Source organism: Triticum urartu, chromosome 1 (assembly GCF_003073215.2).
Source record: "Triticum urartu cultivar G1812 chromosome 1, Tu2.1, whole genome shotgun sequence".
In the NCBI taxonomy this organism is placed as follows: domain Eukaryota; kingdom Viridiplantae; phylum Streptophyta; class Magnoliopsida; order Poales; family Poaceae; genus Triticum; species Triticum urartu.
Window position 1 is genome coordinate 154,205,414 of NC_053022.1, and position 18,842 is coordinate 154,224,255.

An 18,842-nucleotide genomic window follows, 5' to 3' on the forward strand; every position below is an offset into this window, starting at 1 on the left:
TGATATGGATGCTCGGGATGCAGAGAATTGGGATAATTGGGAAGAGAATCAGCAGAATCAATAGAATGCTGACCTTGAGGATCTTTTGGATGTTGTGCAATAGGAAGAAATGGCCTGGGCAGATGGAGAAGAACTGCATCCTGCACCAAGTAACAGGAGTATATCCTCAGACATGTCTTTCTCTGAGGGAGACAACACAATTCTTATGGCCTATGTTGCAGTGGAGGCTATCCCTCCTAGGGAGGTTGTGCCTGCTATTATTCCTCCCCCTGCCATGGTGTTTGCTAATGGGCTGCAGAACATAATTCAAGCATATGAGTCAGATGATGAGGACCCTCCTTTATTGCAAGAGAACATCCAGGGTGCTATTTGGTTGATATTGTTTTGCACGATCAAGTTAATGTTCAGGTTGTTGCAGAACAACTGCAACATGTTGCTTCCAATAGCCATGGAGCAGATGCCTTTGTTGATGTTTCTGCATCTCCTCATATGGATGCTGTGTCAATTGATGGGCAAGCTAAACCTTCACTTGCTAGTGGAACTTTAGTTGAAATCCTGGCCTACAGTTCTGAACATGTTAATACTGCTAGGGGAAGCTTGCAGCCAGTGGAGAACATTAAGGATCTTCAGTCAGGGTTACAAGGTAATTGGGTTACTCAAATAAATGAACATTTTAGCATGGCTCCTTCTCTTCTTGGTTTGAAACGTACTCAGATAGTTGCTGCTGCTAATAATGATCATTCTGTTTCTGAAGAAGGCATGCTACTGTGGAAACAGCACTTTAAGGACCAATCAGTGGAAAGCAGGAGCTCTTTCTCTACCAACATTCCTGTAAGTTGGTTTAATTTTATTGTTCACCTGCTTCTGTCCCCTGATAAGTTTGCCTGGATTGTTACTATGTTAAAATCTGGAATGTGGGAACTGTTCACTGCTGTGGAAAATATGGATCAAGCCTTCATGTTTCATATACCTGACAAGTGTCCTACCTCTCATGCACCTATTTGTCAGGCCATGGAGGATGAGGCCAAGGACAAAAAAATATTGGTGTGGCTGCCAATAGGCAGGATGTGGAGTCCCAGGCCCTGTTGCAACCTTTTGGTCAAGATAACTTGAGGAAGAGAAGAAATGGAAAGACTCCATTAGTGGAAACAGAGGTAAGGAGAAGTGATAGAATCAAGAAAGACAATGCTGGTTACAAGAGAAACTCCTGCTCTAATAATAATTGCTCACCTTGCAATGTTGTCCCCCCCATCATACAAAAATAAGTTGTTAAAAACCTCACTGCCTCTTTCTGTAAGGTTGCTGAGGGGGAGCTGGAGGACAAGCTGGCCAAGAAGCCCAAGAGAAGGCAAGAGGATGTTTTGGACAAGGTGCCCTTGGCCAAAGGAGAAGGACATACCTCCAACTCTTCATAATGTTTATGTCCCTTACTTGGAGTACTGTGTGGATGGTGTGTGTTTGTGGTTCCACACCTAGTTTGAGGTTGCTTTTGATTGATGTAAGACTTGGATATTGGCACTGTTTGAACTCTATATGTCTGGTGATGTACTATCCCATTACTACTTCTTTGTTGTATGTCTGGCTGCTTTACTGGATATGTGTTGTGCTGTGGATCAGGGTTTTGTACAACTTTCTTTTATGTGTGGAAGATCAAGTGTTGGCACTTGACCTCTGGTACAAAATAATTATGTGTTTCCATGAATAACACAAACAAAAGCTGGAATATTCTAAATTGGAACATTAGAGGAATAAATTTTGAGGACAAATGGCTGGCCTTAAGGCAGAAAATTGATGAGAGTGACTGCAACATTTTGTGTCTTCAAGAAACCAAGAGAGAGACTTTTGACACAGCTTACTTAAAAAAATTGCCCTTCCAGACTTAATAAATTTGCCTTCCTGCCCTCAGTTGGGGCTTCTGGGGGTCTCCTTGTGACTTGGAATGGCTCTCAGTTTTCTGGAGAAGTCATTGCACAAAATAGGTTTTCTCTTTCTTTGCAATTTACCAGTCTGCTCTCCAATCAGTCTTGGATTATTTCTAATATTTATGGGCTATGTGATCCACAAGACAAAATTGAGTTTCTTAACTAGTTCCTGAATATTCACATGCTTGATGATGTTGACTGGATTCTAATGGGAGATTTCAACCTTATGAGGGCACCATCAGATAGGAACAGACCTGGGGGAGATGTCAATGACATGCTTATGTTTAATGAGGCTATCAGTAATCAAGGTTCAATTGAATTACCTCTGCACGGTAGAAAGTTTAGTTGGAGTAACATGCAGCATGATCCTCTGTTGGTAAAAATTGATTGGTTTTTCACTTCTGCTTCTTGGATGACTACTTTTCCAGACACAATTGTGCTACCTCTTGCAAAGCCTATTTCAGATCATCTGCCCTGTGTAATAAAAGTTGGTACTTCTATCCCAAAGGCAAAAGTTTTCAGGTTTGAAAACTACTGGCTCCAACACTCTGATTTTAAACAGGTAGTAGCCAATGCTTGGAATATTCCAGTTGGCAATCTTGATGCTGTCAAAACCTTGAATGCTAAGTTTAAAAACTTAAGAACAGCTTTGAAGCTGTGGGCTAAAGCCTTGTCTTCTCTGAAAAATCAAATTGCAGAGCTGAATGAGTTCATATTCCTGTGGGATCTCTTTGAAGAATTCAGAGAGTTGGACACTCATGAATGGAATTGCAGGGCTATTCTCAAAGAGCATCTGCTTATTCTATTGAGGAATCAAAAGATTTATTGGAAGCAAAGAGGGAAAATCAAGGGAGTGAAGTTTGGAGATGAGAACACAAAGTTTTTTCACACTAAAGCTTCAATTAACTATAGGCATAACCATATTGCTGTACTCCAAAATGATGACCAAGTTGACATATCTGATCATGCTGGGAAGGCTGCAATTCTGTTGGACACTTACAAAAAAAGAATGGGCACATCTCAAAAAACCTCAATGCATTTTGATCTGGCTTCCTTGTTTGGACAGAGACAACACTCAGATATCTTTGATAACCTTGAGTTTCCTTTTACTGAAGAGGAACTTACTGATGTGGTAAAAAATCTTCCAACAGATAAATCACCAGGCCCTGATGGTTTCAACAATGAATTTATCAAGTCTTGCTGGGACATTATTAAGGGAGATGTGCTCAAATTCATATATGATTTTCATGCAGGGCAAATTTCTCTTGAGAGCTTAAATACTTCTTACATTACCCTCATTCCAAAGGGGAGTACTCCCTTGACAGCAAATGATTTTAGACCAATCTCTTTACTAAACTGTTGCCTGAAGATTGTCACTAAGCTGCTAGCAAATATGTTGCAGAAAGTGATTCTCAAGTTGGTTCATATCAACCAATATGGTTTTATTAAAGAGAGATCTATTCATGATTGCTTGGGTTGGGCATATGAATATCTACACCAATGTCATAAGTCTAAAGATGAGATTAATGTACTTAAATTGGACTTTGAAAAGGCTTTTGACATAATTGAGCACCAGGCAATGCTGGATATTTTAAAGGACAAAGGTTTTGGGGACAGATGGATTTCATGGATCAAAATGCTCTTCACTTCTGCTTCATCTGCTATCCTGCTAAATGGTGTCCCTGGAAAAAAGTTTTATTGTCTTAGAGGTGTCAGGCAGGGGGATCCTCTATCCCCCTTCTGTTTGTGCTTGCTGCAGATCTTCTTCAATCAGTTCTCAACAAGGCAATGCACATGGGATTGTTATCTGCTCCCATACAAGTGGAGTCTTCCCCTGATTTTCCAATTGTCCAGTATGCTGATGACACTCTGGTCATTCTACAAGCAGATGCCAAGCAATTACATTGCCTTAAAGCCCTCCTCAATACTTTTGCAGATGCCACTGGACTTAAAGTAAACTACAATAAATCCAGTATGATTCCAATAAATGTGTCAGAAAAGAAGATGGAGATTCTGATAAATACTTCTCATTGCAAGAAGGAATCTTTTCCAATCCAATACTTGGGAACACCCCTAGGACTTCATAAGCCTACTGTTCAGCAATGTTTTCCTCTTGTCACAAGACTGCAAAAGAAGCTTGTGGGTTTGTCCTCCTTTATGACAATGGCTAGAAGATTGCTGTTGGTGAAATCTGTCCTCAATTCTTTGTTGATCTATCTCATGGGATGCCTTGATGTGCCTATCACCATCAAAACCCAAGCCATAAAGTATTTGAGACACTGCCTATGGAGAGGTCCTGATCTAGAGGACCACAGACCTGCCATGGTGGCATGGAGCATTGTGTGTAGACCCAAAAATCAAGGAGGTTTGGGTGTCATGGATATCTTTATTCATAATAAGGCCCTGTTACTTAAGAATCTGCACAACTTCTATAATAGACACAATACCCCCTGGGTCAGCTTGATCTGGGAATCATATTATAACAATGATACACTGCCTGGTAATAACTGGATTGGATCATTTTGGTGGAAGACAAACCTTAAGCTTATTGATAACTACAAGTCCTTGGCCAGATGAAACATAGGTGATGGCAAAAGTGCCTTCTTTTGGAATGATCTCTGGCACTCTGCTTGTTTGTAAGACATGTTCCCTCATTTATTCTCTTTTGTGAAGAACAAAGATGCTACTATCCACACCATTCTCCAAGCAGAATACTTAGAGGATCTATTCCATCTACCCCTGACTGTGCAAGCTTTCCAGGAATTTGAGGCTATGGAGGACATTTGTATTGATTTAAGGGCTTCTAATACACTAGATTGCACTGATATTTGGAGCTACATTTGGGGAAATGAACACTTCTCGGTTGCCAAGGCCTATAAAGTTATGATGGGAGTTAAAATTGTGCCACAACAGTTCAACTGGATCTGGAATAGCTCTTCACAGCCAAAGCACAAGGTGTTTTTTTGGAGATTGCTTCATGATAGGCTCAATACTAGAAATCTTTTGAGAAGGAAAACTTTTCATTTAGCCAACTACAATTGTGCTGTTAACAATTGTCCACAGGAAGAAACTTTGCAACATCTTTTCTGGACCTGTCCTTTTGCAGCTCAATGTTGGGACCTGATCTGCCCTTCAAGACAGGCAAATGTTTCAATTCTGGAAGCTTTTCTTGATCTCAAACAGAAGCTACATGTACCTTTCTTCATGGAAATAATCATCCTTGCCTCTTGGGCTATCTGGATATCAAGGAATAATTTGATCTTCCAAGCAGTTCAACCTAGCATCTAGAGGTGGAAAGCTATTTTCCTGGAGGAGCTCAATCTTCTAAGATTTAGAATTAAGAAGAGTTATGCTGGATACTATTGTTCTTGCCTTGACAATCTTGTGTTGTAATACTAGACTCTAGATTTTTCCCCTAGTTTTGTTTCTTTTTTCTTTTCTTCTGGCTTATCTCAAGCCTCTTGTACAGTGGAACCTTTTTGTTTTCTGTCTTTCCAATTAATAAAAATTGAAGTGGGGTTTTGCCCTACTGTGTACAGTCAAAATAAAACATGTGGTTATGCTCTATCCATCCATGCACCTGTTTGCAATTATGGAGTTGTCTAGCATGTCATTAACATCCAAAATAAATAATATAATAGCATCGAGCAATCAAAAATTATAGATACGTTGGAGACGTATCAAGCATCCCCAAGCTTAATTCCTGCTCATCCTCGAGTAGGTAAATGGTAAAAAAAGAATTTTTGATGTGGAATGCTTTCTAACATATTTCTGAATGTAACTTTTCTTTATTGTGGCATGAATGTTCAGATCCGAAAGATTCAAGACAAAAGTTTAATATTGACATAGAAATAATAATACTTCAAGCATACTAACTAAGCAATTATGTCTTCTCAAAATAACATGGACAAAGAAAGTTATCCCTACAAGATCATATAGTCTGGCTATGCTCTATCTTCACCACACAAAATATTTAAATCATGCACAACCCCGATGACAAGACAAGCAATTGTTTCATACTTTTGATGTTCTCAAAAAATTTCAATCTTCACGAAATATATGAGCGTGAGCCATGGATATAGAATGGTGGTTGTGGAGAATGGTGGTTGTGGAGAAGACAAAAAGGAGAAGATAGTCTCACATCAATTAGGCATATCAACGGGCTATGGAGATGCCCATCAATAGATATCGATGTGAGTGAGTAGGGATTGTAATGCAACGGATGCACTAGAGCTATAAGTATATGAAAGCTCAACAAAAGAAACTAAGTGGGTGTGCATCCAACTCGCTTGCTCATGAAGACCTACGGCATTTTGAGGAAGACCATCATTGAAATATACAAGCCAAGTTGTATAATGAAAAATTCCCACTAGTATATGAAAGTGATATCATAGGAGAGTCTCTATCATGAAGATCATGGTGCTACTTTGAAGCACAAGTGTGGAAAAAGGATAGTAGCATTGTCCCTTCTCTCTTTTTCTCTCATTCATTTTATTATTTGGGCCTTTTCTCTTTTTTCGCCTCTTTTTTTCTTCTTTTATTTTTTTTATTTTTCGTCTGGGGTCTCATCCCGACTTGTGGGGGAATCATAGTCTCCATCATCCTTTCCTCACTTGGGACAATGATCTAATAATGATGATCATCACACTTTATTTACTTACAACTCAACAATTACAAATAAATACTTAGAACAAAATATGACTCCATGTGAATGCCTCCGGCGGTGTACCAGGATGTGCAATGATGCATGAGTGATATGTATGAAGAATTATGAACGGTGGCTTTGCCACAAATACAATCTCAACTACATGATCATCCAAGCAATATGACAATGATGAAGCGTGTCATAATAACGGATAGGTGGAAAGTTGCATGGCAATATATCTCGGAATGGCTATGGAAATGCCATAATAGGTAGGTGGCTATTTTGAGGAAGGTATATTGTGGGTTTAAGGTACCTGCGAAAGTTGTGCGATACTAGAGAGGCTAGCAATGGTGGAAGGGTGAGAGTGCGTATAATCCATGGACTCAACATTAGTCATAAAGAACTCACATACTTATTGCAAAAATCTATTAGTTATCGAAACAAAGTATTGCGCGCATGCTCCTAGGGGGATAGATTGGTAGGAAAAGACCATCGCTCGTCCCCGACCGCCACTCATAAGGAAGACAATCAATAAATAAATCATTCTCCGACTTCATCACATAACGGTTCACCATACGTGCATGCTATGGGAATCACAAACTTCAACACAAGTATTTCTCAAATTCACAACTACTCGACTAGATTGACTCTAATATCACCATCTCCATATCTCAAAACAATTATCAAGTATCAAACTTCTCATAGTATTCAATGCACTTATATGAAAGTTTTTATATTATTCCTAAAAGAAAATTTCCATGTTGTTCTAAAGGACTCTCAAAATAATATAAGTGAAGCATGAGAGAAAAATAGTTTCTATAAAACAAATCCACCACCGTGCTCTAAAAGATATAAGTGAAGAACTAGAGAAAATACTATATAGCTCAAAAGATATAAGTGAAGCACATAGAGTATTCTAATAAATTTCAAATCATGTGAGTCTCTCTAAAAAGGTGTGTAAAGCAAGGATGATTGTGGTAAACTAAAAAGCAAAGGCTCAAATCATACAAGACGCTCCAAGCAAAACACATATCATGTGGTGAATAAAAATATAGCAAAAAGTAAAGTTACCGATAGACGAAGACGAAAGAGGGGATGCCTTCCGGGGCATCCCCAAGCTTAGGTTTTTTGGTGTACTTTAATTTTACCTTGGGGTGCCATGGGCATCCCCAATATTAGGCTCTTGCCACTCCTTGTTCCATAATCCATCAAATCTTTACCCAAACCTTGAAAACTTCACAACACAAAATTTAATAGAAAATCTCGTGAGCTCCGTTAGCGAAAGAAAACAAAACACCACTTCATGGTACTGTAATGAACTCATTCTTTATTTATATTGGTGTTAAACCTACTGTATTCCAACTTCTCTATGGTTTATAAACTCTTTTACTAGCCATAGATTCATCAACATAAGCAAACAACACACGAAAAACAGAATCTGTCAAAAACAGAATAGTCTGTAGTAATATGTAGGTTTCGACCACTTCTGGAACCCCAGAAATTCAAAAATAAATTTCTGGACGTGAGGAATTTATCTATTAATAATCTTCAAAAATAATTAACTAAATATCACCTTCTAAATAAAAACGGCAGCAATTCTCGTGAGCGCTAAAGTTTCTGTTTTTTACAGCAAGATCAAAAAGACTTTCCCCAAGTCTTCCCAACGGTTCTACTTGGCGCAAACACTAATTAAACACAAAAAACACAACCAAAACATAGGATAGATAAATTTTTATTAATAAACAGGAGCAAAAAGCAAGGAATAAAAATAAAATTGGGCCTCCCAACAAGCGCTATCGTTTAACGCCCCTAGCTAGGCATAAAAGCGAAGATAGATCTAGGTATTGCCATCTTTGGTAGGCAATCCATAAGTGACTCTCATAATAGATTAATATGGTAATTTAATTTTATTTCTAGGTAAGTGTTACATTACTTTCCTTAATGGAAATTGGAATCTAATATTCCCTTCCTTCATATCAATAATTGCACCAATCGTTCTAAGGAAAGATCTACCAAGAATAATAGGACATGAAGGATTGCAATCTATATCAAGAACAATGAAATCTACGGGCACATAGTTACTATTTGCAACAACAATAACATCATTAATTCTTTCCATAGGTTTCTTAATAGTGGAATCCGCAAGGTGCAAGTTTAAAGAACAATCATCAAAATCACGGAAACCTAACAAATCACACAAAGTTTTTGGAATTGTGGAAACACTAGCACCCAAATCACACAAAGAATAACACTCATGATCTTTAATTTTAATTTTTATTGTAGGTTCCCACTCATCATAAAGTTTTCTAGGGATAGAAACTTCCAACTCAAGTTTTTCTTCACAAGATTGCATCAAAGCATCAACGATATGTTTAGTAAAAGCTTTACTTTGACTATAAGCATGAGGAGAATTTAGCACGGATTGAAACAAGGAAATACAATCTATCAAAAACAAATTATCATAATTAAATTCCTTGAAATCCAAGATAGTGGGTTCATTGGTATTTAAAGTTTTAACCTCTTCAATCCCACTTTTCACAATTTTTGCATCAAGATCTAAAATCTCCGAATTTTTGGAACGCCGTCTAGGTAAAGGTGGCTCATCTTCAGTCCCATCATTATCAAGATTCATATTTCAAAACAAAGATTTAATAGGATACACATCAATAACTTTTAGATCTTCATCTTTATTTTCATAGAAACTAGAAGAACACGCTTTCATAAAGCAATCTTTCTTTGCACGCATCCTAGCAGTTCTTTCTTTGCACTCATCAATGGAAATTCTCATGGCTTTGAGAGACTCATTGATATCATGCTTAGGTGGAATAGATCTAAGTTTCAAAGAATCAACATCAAGAGAAATTATATCCACGTTCCTAGCCAACTCATCAATCTTAAGCAATTTTTCTTCAATCAAAGCATTGAAACTCTTTTGTGAAGTAATAAATTCTTTAATACTAGATTCAAAATCAGAGGGCATCTTATTATAATTTCCATAAGAATTGTTGTAGGAATTACCATAATTATTAGAGGAATTACTAGGAAACGGCCTAGAATTAGAATTACCTCTATACGCGTTGTTACCAAAATTGTTCCTACCAACAAAATTCACATCCATAGATTCATTATTATTCTCAATCAAGGTAGACAAAGGCACATCATTAGGATCAGTGGAAACACTCTTATTAGCAAACAATTTCATAAGTTCATCCATCTTTCCACTCAAAACATTAATTTCTTCTATCGCATGCACTTTTTTACTAGTAGATCTTTCGGTGTGCCATTGAGAATAATTAACCATAATATTATCTAGGAGTTAAGTAGTTTCTCCTAAAGTGATTTCCATAAAAGTGCCTCCCGCGGCCGAATATAAAAGATTTCTAGAAGCAAAATTCAATCCGGCGTAAAAATTCTATATAATCATCCAAAGATTCAAACCATGTGTAGGCCAATTACGTATCATTAATTTCATCCTCTCCCAAGATTGTGCAACATGTTCATGATCAAGTTGCTTAAAATTCATAATATCGTTTCTAAGAGAGATGATCTTAGCGGGAGGAAAATACTTAGAGATAAAAGCATCTTTGCACTTATTCCATGAATCAATACTATTTTTAGGCCAAGACGAAAACCAAGCTTTAGCACAATGTCTAAGGGAAAAAGGGAATAGCTTCAATTTAACAATATCATTTTCCACATCTTTCTTCTTTTGCATATCACACAAATCAACAAAGCTATTTAGATGGGTAGCGTCATCTTCACTAGGAAGGCCGACGAATTGATCTTTCATGACAAGATTCAACAAAGCAGCATTAATTTCACAAGATTCAGCAACGGTAAGAGGAGCAATCGGAGTGCTAAGAAAATCATTGTTGTTGGTATTGGTAAAGTCACACAATTTGGTATTGTCTTGAGCCATTGTGACAAGCAAGCAATCCAACACACGAGCAAACAAGAAACAAGCGAAAAAGAAATAAAAAAGGCAAATAGAAAAAGGACAAGGGGAACGGAAAAAGAGGGTGAATAAAACGGCAAGGGTGAAGTGGGGGAGAGGAAAACGAGAGGAAAATGGCAAATAATGTAATGCGACGGATAAGAGTTTGTGATGGGTACTTGGTATGTCTTGACTTGTGCATAGACTCTCCGGCAACAGTACCAGAAATGGCTCGTTGTCGGGAGTCAAATCTTGACTTGACTTGGTGCGAATCTCCCCGTCAACGGTGCCAGAAATCCTTCTTGCTACCTCTTGCGCACTGCGCTGGTTTTCCCTTGAAGAGGAAAGGGTGATGCAGTAAAGTAGCGTAAGTATTTCCCTCAGTTTTTGAGAACCAAGGTATCAATCCAGTAGGAGATCACGCTCGAGTCCCATGCACCTACACAAACAAATAAGAATCTCACAACCAATGCGATAAAGGGGTTGTCAATCCCTTCACGGTCACTTACGAGAGTGAGATCTGATAGATATGATAAGATAATATTTTTGGTATTTTTATGATAGAGAGAAATAAAGATGCAAAGTAAAATGAACGGCAATAGAAATAACTAAGTGTTGGAATATTAATATGATGGAAGATAGACCTGGGGGCCATAGGTTTCACTAGTGGCTTCTCTCAAGAGCATAAGTATTACGGTGGGTAAACGAATTACTGTCGAGCAATTGATAGAAAAGCGAATAATTATGAGAATATCTAGGTATGATCATGTATATAGGCATCATGTCCGTGACAAGTAGACCGAAACAATTCTGCATCTACTACTATTACTCCACACATCGACCGCTATCCAGCATGCATCTAGAGTATTAAGTTCATAAGAACAGAGTAATGCTTTAAGTAAGATGACATGATGTAGAGGGATAAAATCATGCAATATGATATAAACCCCATCTTTTTATCCTCGATGGCAACAATACAATATGTGTCGGTTCCCTTTCTGTCACTTGGATCGAGCACCACAAGATTGAACCCAAAGTTAAGCACTTCTCCCATTGAAAGAAAGATAAATCTAGTAGGCCAAACCAAACTTGCGGTCAAGTCAAGCGAGTCAATCAAATCCTTGAAGATATGCCCAGGGTTTGTGTCATTTCCTTCGTTATGAAGTGGGAAGATTGTCTTCCATATGCCGAGTTCTCCTACAAAAACAGCACAAGCGAGTTCGGGCAAGGCCCCATTCGAAATTCTCTATGGCAGAAAGTGTCGTACTCCTCTCAATTGGTCAGAGACTAGTGAACGCCAACTTCTTGGGAATGACTTAATCACAGAAGCTGAAGAAATGTGTAAAGTCATCCGTGAAAATCTCAAAGCCGCGCAATCGCGCCAGAAGAGTTACTATGATATCAAGCACCGTGACTTGGCTTTCAAGATCGGAGACCATGTCTACCTCTGCGTCTCTCCAATGAAAGGCACTCGTCACTTCGGTATCAAAGGGAAGCTTGCCCCTAGATACATGGGTCCTTTCAAGATCATTGGTAAAAGAGGCGACCTCGCCTATCAACTTGAGCTTCCTTCCAACTTCGCAAATGTGCACGATGTGTTTCACGTGTCACAGCTTCGCAAGTGCTTCAAGACTCCTGAACGCACCATCAACTTTGAAGAGATTGATCTCCAAGAAGACATGTCTTATCATGAGCATCCCATTGCTATTCTTGAAGAAACCGAGCGCAAGACTCACAACAAGTCAATCAAATTCCTGAAACTGAAGTGGTCACACCATTCCGACCGAGAAGCCACCTGGGAGCGCGAGGATCACCTCCATTCCGAATATCCGGAGTTCTTTCAGTCCTATATCTCGGGACGAGATCCTCTCGTAGTGGTGGAGTGTTGTAACACCCCGGGTGTAACTTGCCATATTTGTAACTCCGACTCTTGCCATTTTCGGCTTTAAGTTATGAGATTCCCTTCAAGGTTGGGTTCCATCTTCGTTTTGCATTTTTTTCATGTCATGCATTTCATATCATGTCATCATGTGCATCGCATTTGCATTCGTGTTCGTCTCATGCATCCGAGCTTTTTCCTCCCCGTTGTCCGTTTCGCAATCCGACACTCCTACATGCATCGGCGCAACCCTCTTGTCTCTTTCCATGAGCGGGTGCTAAATGTTCTCAGAATGGAACGATATTTGCCAAGTGGCCTTGGTACACCACCGGTAGACCGCCTGTCAAATTTCGTTCCATTTTGAGGCCGTTTGATGCTCCAACGATTAACCGGGTTACCGCAAGAGCCTCTTGTGTGTTGCAGCACAAAACCCCTCCAAAACGGCCCAATAACCCATCTAAACCATCTACATGTCCTCCGTCGTAGGATCACGATCGTGTGGGCGAAAACTACACCTCATTTGGACACTCCAAACTCCCTCTACCTATAAATATGTGATCCCCTCCGAATTTTCGCACAGTCCAAACCCTAGCCCCGCTCCCCTCCGCTGCCGGACACGTCCGGTCCGCACTAGACAAAAACCCACCGCCGCACCCGCGCCAACCGTAGCGCACGACATGGCCTTCCGCCGCCATCCACCACGCCGGCCCGCTTGTCCCAGCGCGGGCCCCTGATGGCCAGTTCGCCCGCGCGTCGCCCCGGCTCCAACGGTTAACTGGGTAACCGCAAGAGCCTCTTGTGTCTTGCAGCACAACACCCCTCCAAAACGGCCCAATAACCCATCTAAACCATCTTCATGTCCTCCGTCGTCGGATCACGATCGTGTGGGCGAAAACTACACCTCATTTGGACACTCCAAACTCCCTCTACCTATAAATATGTGATCCCCTCCGAATTTTCACGCAGTCCAAACCCTAGCCCCGCTCCCTTCCACCGCCGGACATGTCCAGTCCGCACCGGACAAAAACCCATCGCCGCACCCGCGCCAACCGCAGCGCGCCATGTGTCCTTCCGCCGCCGTCCGCCGTGCTGGCCCGCTCGGCCCAGCGCGAGGCCCCGACGGCCCGTTCGCCCGCCCACCGCCCGGCCTCCCCCGTGGCCTAGTGTCGCCCGTCCGCCGCCCGCTCCCCGCCGGCGACCCCGATCTGCAGGGCCGGCTGCCGGAGCTCCTCCACCGCGTCGCCCGCCGATGTCGGACGCCGCCTAGCGCGTCCCGCGCCTCGCCGCCTCCGTGGGACCTCGCTGCCATCGGGATCCACTTCGTCCCGGCCGGATCCGACCCACTCCGGCCACCGTCGCCTCGTCTCCGGCGAGCTCGAGATTCGGCTGCCTCTTGAACCGTGCAGCCCAAACTCTAGATTTGGACCGAGAGGGTATATTTCGCCTAAGTCCCCATTTCCCCTAACATTTTTAAGCCTTCTTCATCGCATCATATCTCGGTGACTGTGACTCTGGTTCATGCATATGATATGTCGAATTGTTTCGTCTCGTTGAGCTCTCCATGCTAGAAGCATTTTCATGCATGTTACTGTTCATTATGATGCATTTTTAATTGATGCGAGAGTGCTATAAATTGCAACTGCTGGTACTTAGCAGATCATGAGGTTTTGTCATTTTTATTGCATTTGATGTGTGCATCGTATGAGCTTAAGGTCTACATGTGTTTTGAACTACATCATGCCATATTTACAGAGGTGCTTGTCCTGTATTTTTGTGATCTATGTGGTGACTAGCACAAGCATGCAAACTAGGCTTCGTGATGTTGCTGTTTTCGGGGACTTGGGATTTTGCTAAGTCTTTTCCTGTTGTTATTTTGATGCCATGTCAACTTGATGCTTCAGTGAGATCCATGCTTATTTTGGGATACTTAAGTAAGGTGTTTTAAACATGTTTTTATGCTCTATCCATCCATGCCCCTGTTTGCAATTATGGAGTTGTCTAGCATGTCATTTGCTTGCTCTACTTTTGCTATAAAATGTTCCTGGCAGAATGTTAACATGTTAATCAATATTGCCATGGTTGTTGCTAGTGATGCATGCATCCTATTAACTTACTGTTGCCATGGTTAGCTTCATGAACATGTCATCTTGCTACTGGTATGCTTATATTGTCATGCTCTGTTTTTCTCCTAAGTCTGAAGTTGTTAATAAAACTTTCTATGTTTACATGGGTGCCATCATATCTTTTGTGCCTTTTTGGCTCATGTTCAGTAAGGGGCTTTTGATCTATGCTTTTAGTAGAATAATGTCGTGCCTTGGTTTGCTATGATATGTTCCCGTAGCATGATGTTTTCTTGATCTAAACATTGCTTCCTGATGTTGTTTTTGACATGTTAGTATTTTTTTACTAAGTTTGTGATGCTGATATCTTTTGCACTTTTGCCATGCTTGTTTGAACATGTTCTAGTGTGATTTGGCCGTAGCTCAGTGTTCATGTTTTGTTAAGCATCTCTTGTACATCACTTACATATGCTTTGTTTTTATGTTGGAGTGCAGTAGCTTAGTTTCTTGTTGCATTCTAAGTGGCATCATGTTGTTAATCGCAGTTTTGTGTCATTCTTGTGATGCTTTCCATTTGCAAACCATGCATCCGTTTCCGGTGATCTTTATATCGTTTTCAATCGAAATCATCTCATCTTTCCAGCGGACTACTTTGTTTGCCAAGTTGATGCCTTGATCATTCTTGCCCTTCCGGAGCATGCATATGCATTGCATATCATGTCTTGCATATCATGCCATGTATTGCATCATGTTGCTTGTGCATTGCACCGTGATTGATTGTTGTTCCATTTGCTTTTGTTCTTGCCTTGGGTAGAGCCGGGAGACGAGTACGTGAACGAGGAACCTGTTGAGTACGCTATAGAGGATCAAGCTTTTGACAACTCAAAGAATTTTGCAGGCAAGATGACCATACCCTCGAAATCACTTCTATCTTTGCTTGCTAGTTGTTCGTTCTATCTCTCTGTCGCCCTACCTACCACTTGCTATATCATGCCTCCCATATTGCCATGTCAAGCCTCTAACCCACCTTTCCTAGCAAACCATTGTTTGGTTATGTTACCGCTTTTGCTCAGCCCCTCTTATAGTGTTGCTAGTTGCAGGTGAAGTTGAAGTTTGTTCCATGTTGGAACATGGATTTGTTGGGATATCATTATTATATCTTATTTACTTTAATGCATCTATATACTTGGTAAAGGGTGGAAGACTCGGCCTTATGCCTGGTGTTTTGTTCCACTCTTGTCGCCTTAGTTTCCGTCATACCGGTGTTATGTTCCTTGATTTTGTGTTCCTTATGCGGTTGGGTGTTATGGGAACCCCTTGACAGTTCGCCTTGAATAAAACTCCTCCAGCAAGGCCCAACCTTAGTTTTACCATTTGCCTACCTACCACCATATACCTTTCCCTTGAGTTCTGCAGACTCAAGGGTCATCTTTATTTTAACCCCCCCCCCCCCGGGCCAGTGCTCCTCTGAGTGTTGGTCCGAAACGGGCAGCCTGTGGGGCCACCTCTAGGAAACTTGAGGGTTGGTTTTACTCGTAGCTTGACCTATCCGGTGTGCCCTGAGAACGAGATGTGTGCGACTCCTATCGAGATTTGTCGGCACATCGAGCGGCTTTGCTGGTCTTGTTTTACCATTGTCGAAATGTCTTGTAACCGGGATTCCCAGACTGATCGGGTCTTCTCAGGAGAATGGATATCCTTTGTTGACCGTGAGAGCTTGTGATGGCCTTGGTTGGGACACCCCTGCAGGGTATAAACTTTCGAGAGCCATGCCCGCGGTTATGTGGCAGATGGGAATTTGTTAATATCCGGTTGTAGAGAACATGACACTTAACTTAATTAAAATGAATCAACCACGTGTGTAGCCGTGATGGCCTCTTTTCGGCGGAGTCCGGGAAGTGAACACGGCCTTGTGTTATTCTTGAACGTAAGTAGCTTCAGGATCACTTCTTGATCACTTCTAGCTTCTCGACAATGCGTTGCTTCTCTTCTCGCTCTTATTTGAGTATATTAGCCATCATATATGCTTAGTGCTTGCAGCAGCTCCACCTCACTACCCTTTCCTACCCATAAACTTAAATAGTCTTGATCTCGCCGATGTGAGATTGCTGAGTCCTCATGACTCACGGATACTTCCAAACAGTTGCTGGTGCCAAGGATACCAGTGCAAGTGATGCCACCGAACTCACGCGGGAGTTTGACGAGGATTCGGGCCGTTACTATGTTTCTTTTCTGGATGATCAGTAGTGGAGCCCAGTTGGGACGATCGGGGATCTAGCATTTTGGGTTGTCTTCCTTTATTTTGGTTCCGAAGTCAGACCTTTGATTGTATTTTGGATGATGTATGAATTAATTATGTATTGTGTGAAGTGGCGATTGTAAGCCAAATCTTTATCCCTTTCTTATTCAGTACATGGGATGTGTGATGATTACCCCTCTTGTGACAAGCCTACCATGCGGCTATGCCTCTAAGTCGTGCCCCGACACGTGGGAGATATAGCTGCATTGTGGGTGTGACAAGTTGGTAATCAGAGCCATCCCCGACTTAGGAGCTCCCTGGTTGATTGAATCGCTGACGTTGTTGAGTCTAGAACAAAATGTTTTGAGTCTTAGGATTATATATATCGGAGAGTAGGATTCTTTTTACGCCTCAGTCCCTTCGTTGCTCTAGTGAGGCCTCCTGACCTAGAAGTTTTGACTCTTCTCTCCTCAAAAATTCACTAAAAAAATTTAGGATCACGCGGGTATCTTGGAATCGTTCCAATAGTCTTGTGACGAGAACATTGTTCTTGGTGCCTCCTGACATTTAGGGGTTGTGGCAGTGTCTCGGGGAGTTGAGCTCCGAGGTGTTGTCGTCACATTTTTATCATTACAGTTCTGCAATACCTGAGTTCGCCGACATCGAAAATCTCTTTTATGTAGTTGTTGGTGAGATAACCTCGACGCCACCTTGTACTGGGGCAGGAGTTTGGGAGTATTGCCATAACTCGTATAATGGATACTTTTCGAAGGTTGAGGTACATGATTTCCGAAGGTTTCTTGGTTATGTGTTGAAGGATGGATACAGCTGGATGTAGGAATTGTTAGTTTGGGTGAGATATTATGCTTCCCTTGTATCCCCAACACCTGATTGCATAACTAGAAAGTTTCGGGAGTTTTATAGGTGGGAATTCAAGTAGCTCTAGAATTTCTTCCCATAGATATTTGGTTTGTGATTGGGTAATCCTTACCACTTATTTGTTCATATTCATACCTTGTTGCTTTATTCATCTACCTTTATCTAAGTGGCTTCTCAACCTTACGGACGTGTGATGATTTACTTTGGAATTCATTCGTTCATCCTTGGTTTAATGTTTATTGTAAGACTACATGTTGCAATTTTGATCCATTGATTCAGCTTGAATTTCTATCTTTCAATATTCTAACGGATGTCACCCTCTTCGGGATGGCTCCTCCAACGCGTCAGAATCCGGACTGTAATGATGGGGATCAGTCGAACCCTCCGCCACCACCTCCACCTCCGGAGGCATGGCAAGCTGTCATGGCAGCCACCAACGCCAACCCTCGGATGCTTTTGCAACTCTCGCAAGAGTGCAACCAAGGGCAAGGCAACCAAGGAAATCAAGGCCAAGGCAACAATCAGCCTCAGTTTGCTACCCTCAACGAGTTCCTCGCAAACCAGCCAAAGTCCTTCAGCAAGTGTGCCGAGGCCACAGACGTCGACGATTGGCTCGTGGACATTTGCAAGCATTTTGAATGTAGCAATGTCAGGCTTGAGGACTTTGTCAAGTTTGCTTCGTTTCAACTCAAGGACCAAGCTGCTGAGTGGTATCAACAATACAGAGATTCCAGAGGAGGTCGTGTGATTACCTGGGGTGATTTCCGTCAAGACTTCAAAGCTCATCATATCCCACCCAGTGTTGCTGAGAGCAAGCGTGAGGAGTTCCGCAATCTCAAGCAAGGCATCATGTCCGTGTATCAATACAATATCTAGTTCCAGAAACTTGCTCGCTTCGCTAAACAATACGTTCCTGATGAAAAGAGTATGATCTATCAATTTAGAGGTGTCCTTAGAGAAGATCTGCAGTTAGCTCTCATGCTTATTGAGCCGACCATGTTCGATCAATTCTATAACATGGCACTAAAGCAAGAAGCTGCTCATCTCAAGTGTGAGGCATCTAAGAAGAGAGTCAGGGATGCAGTTCAATCTTCTTCTTCATCACAAGTGGCAGCTAAGCAACAGAAGTTCTGGTTGCCTCCTCCTCCGTTTCGCCAGCCCTACCAGCAGAAGAGCAAAGGTGGCAATAGATCTTCCCACCCACCCAACCCAGTCTATCAGAACAAAGCTCAGTCCCAAACTCCAAGGTCAAGTGCTCCTTATCACCGTCCGCTCTCAGAGGTT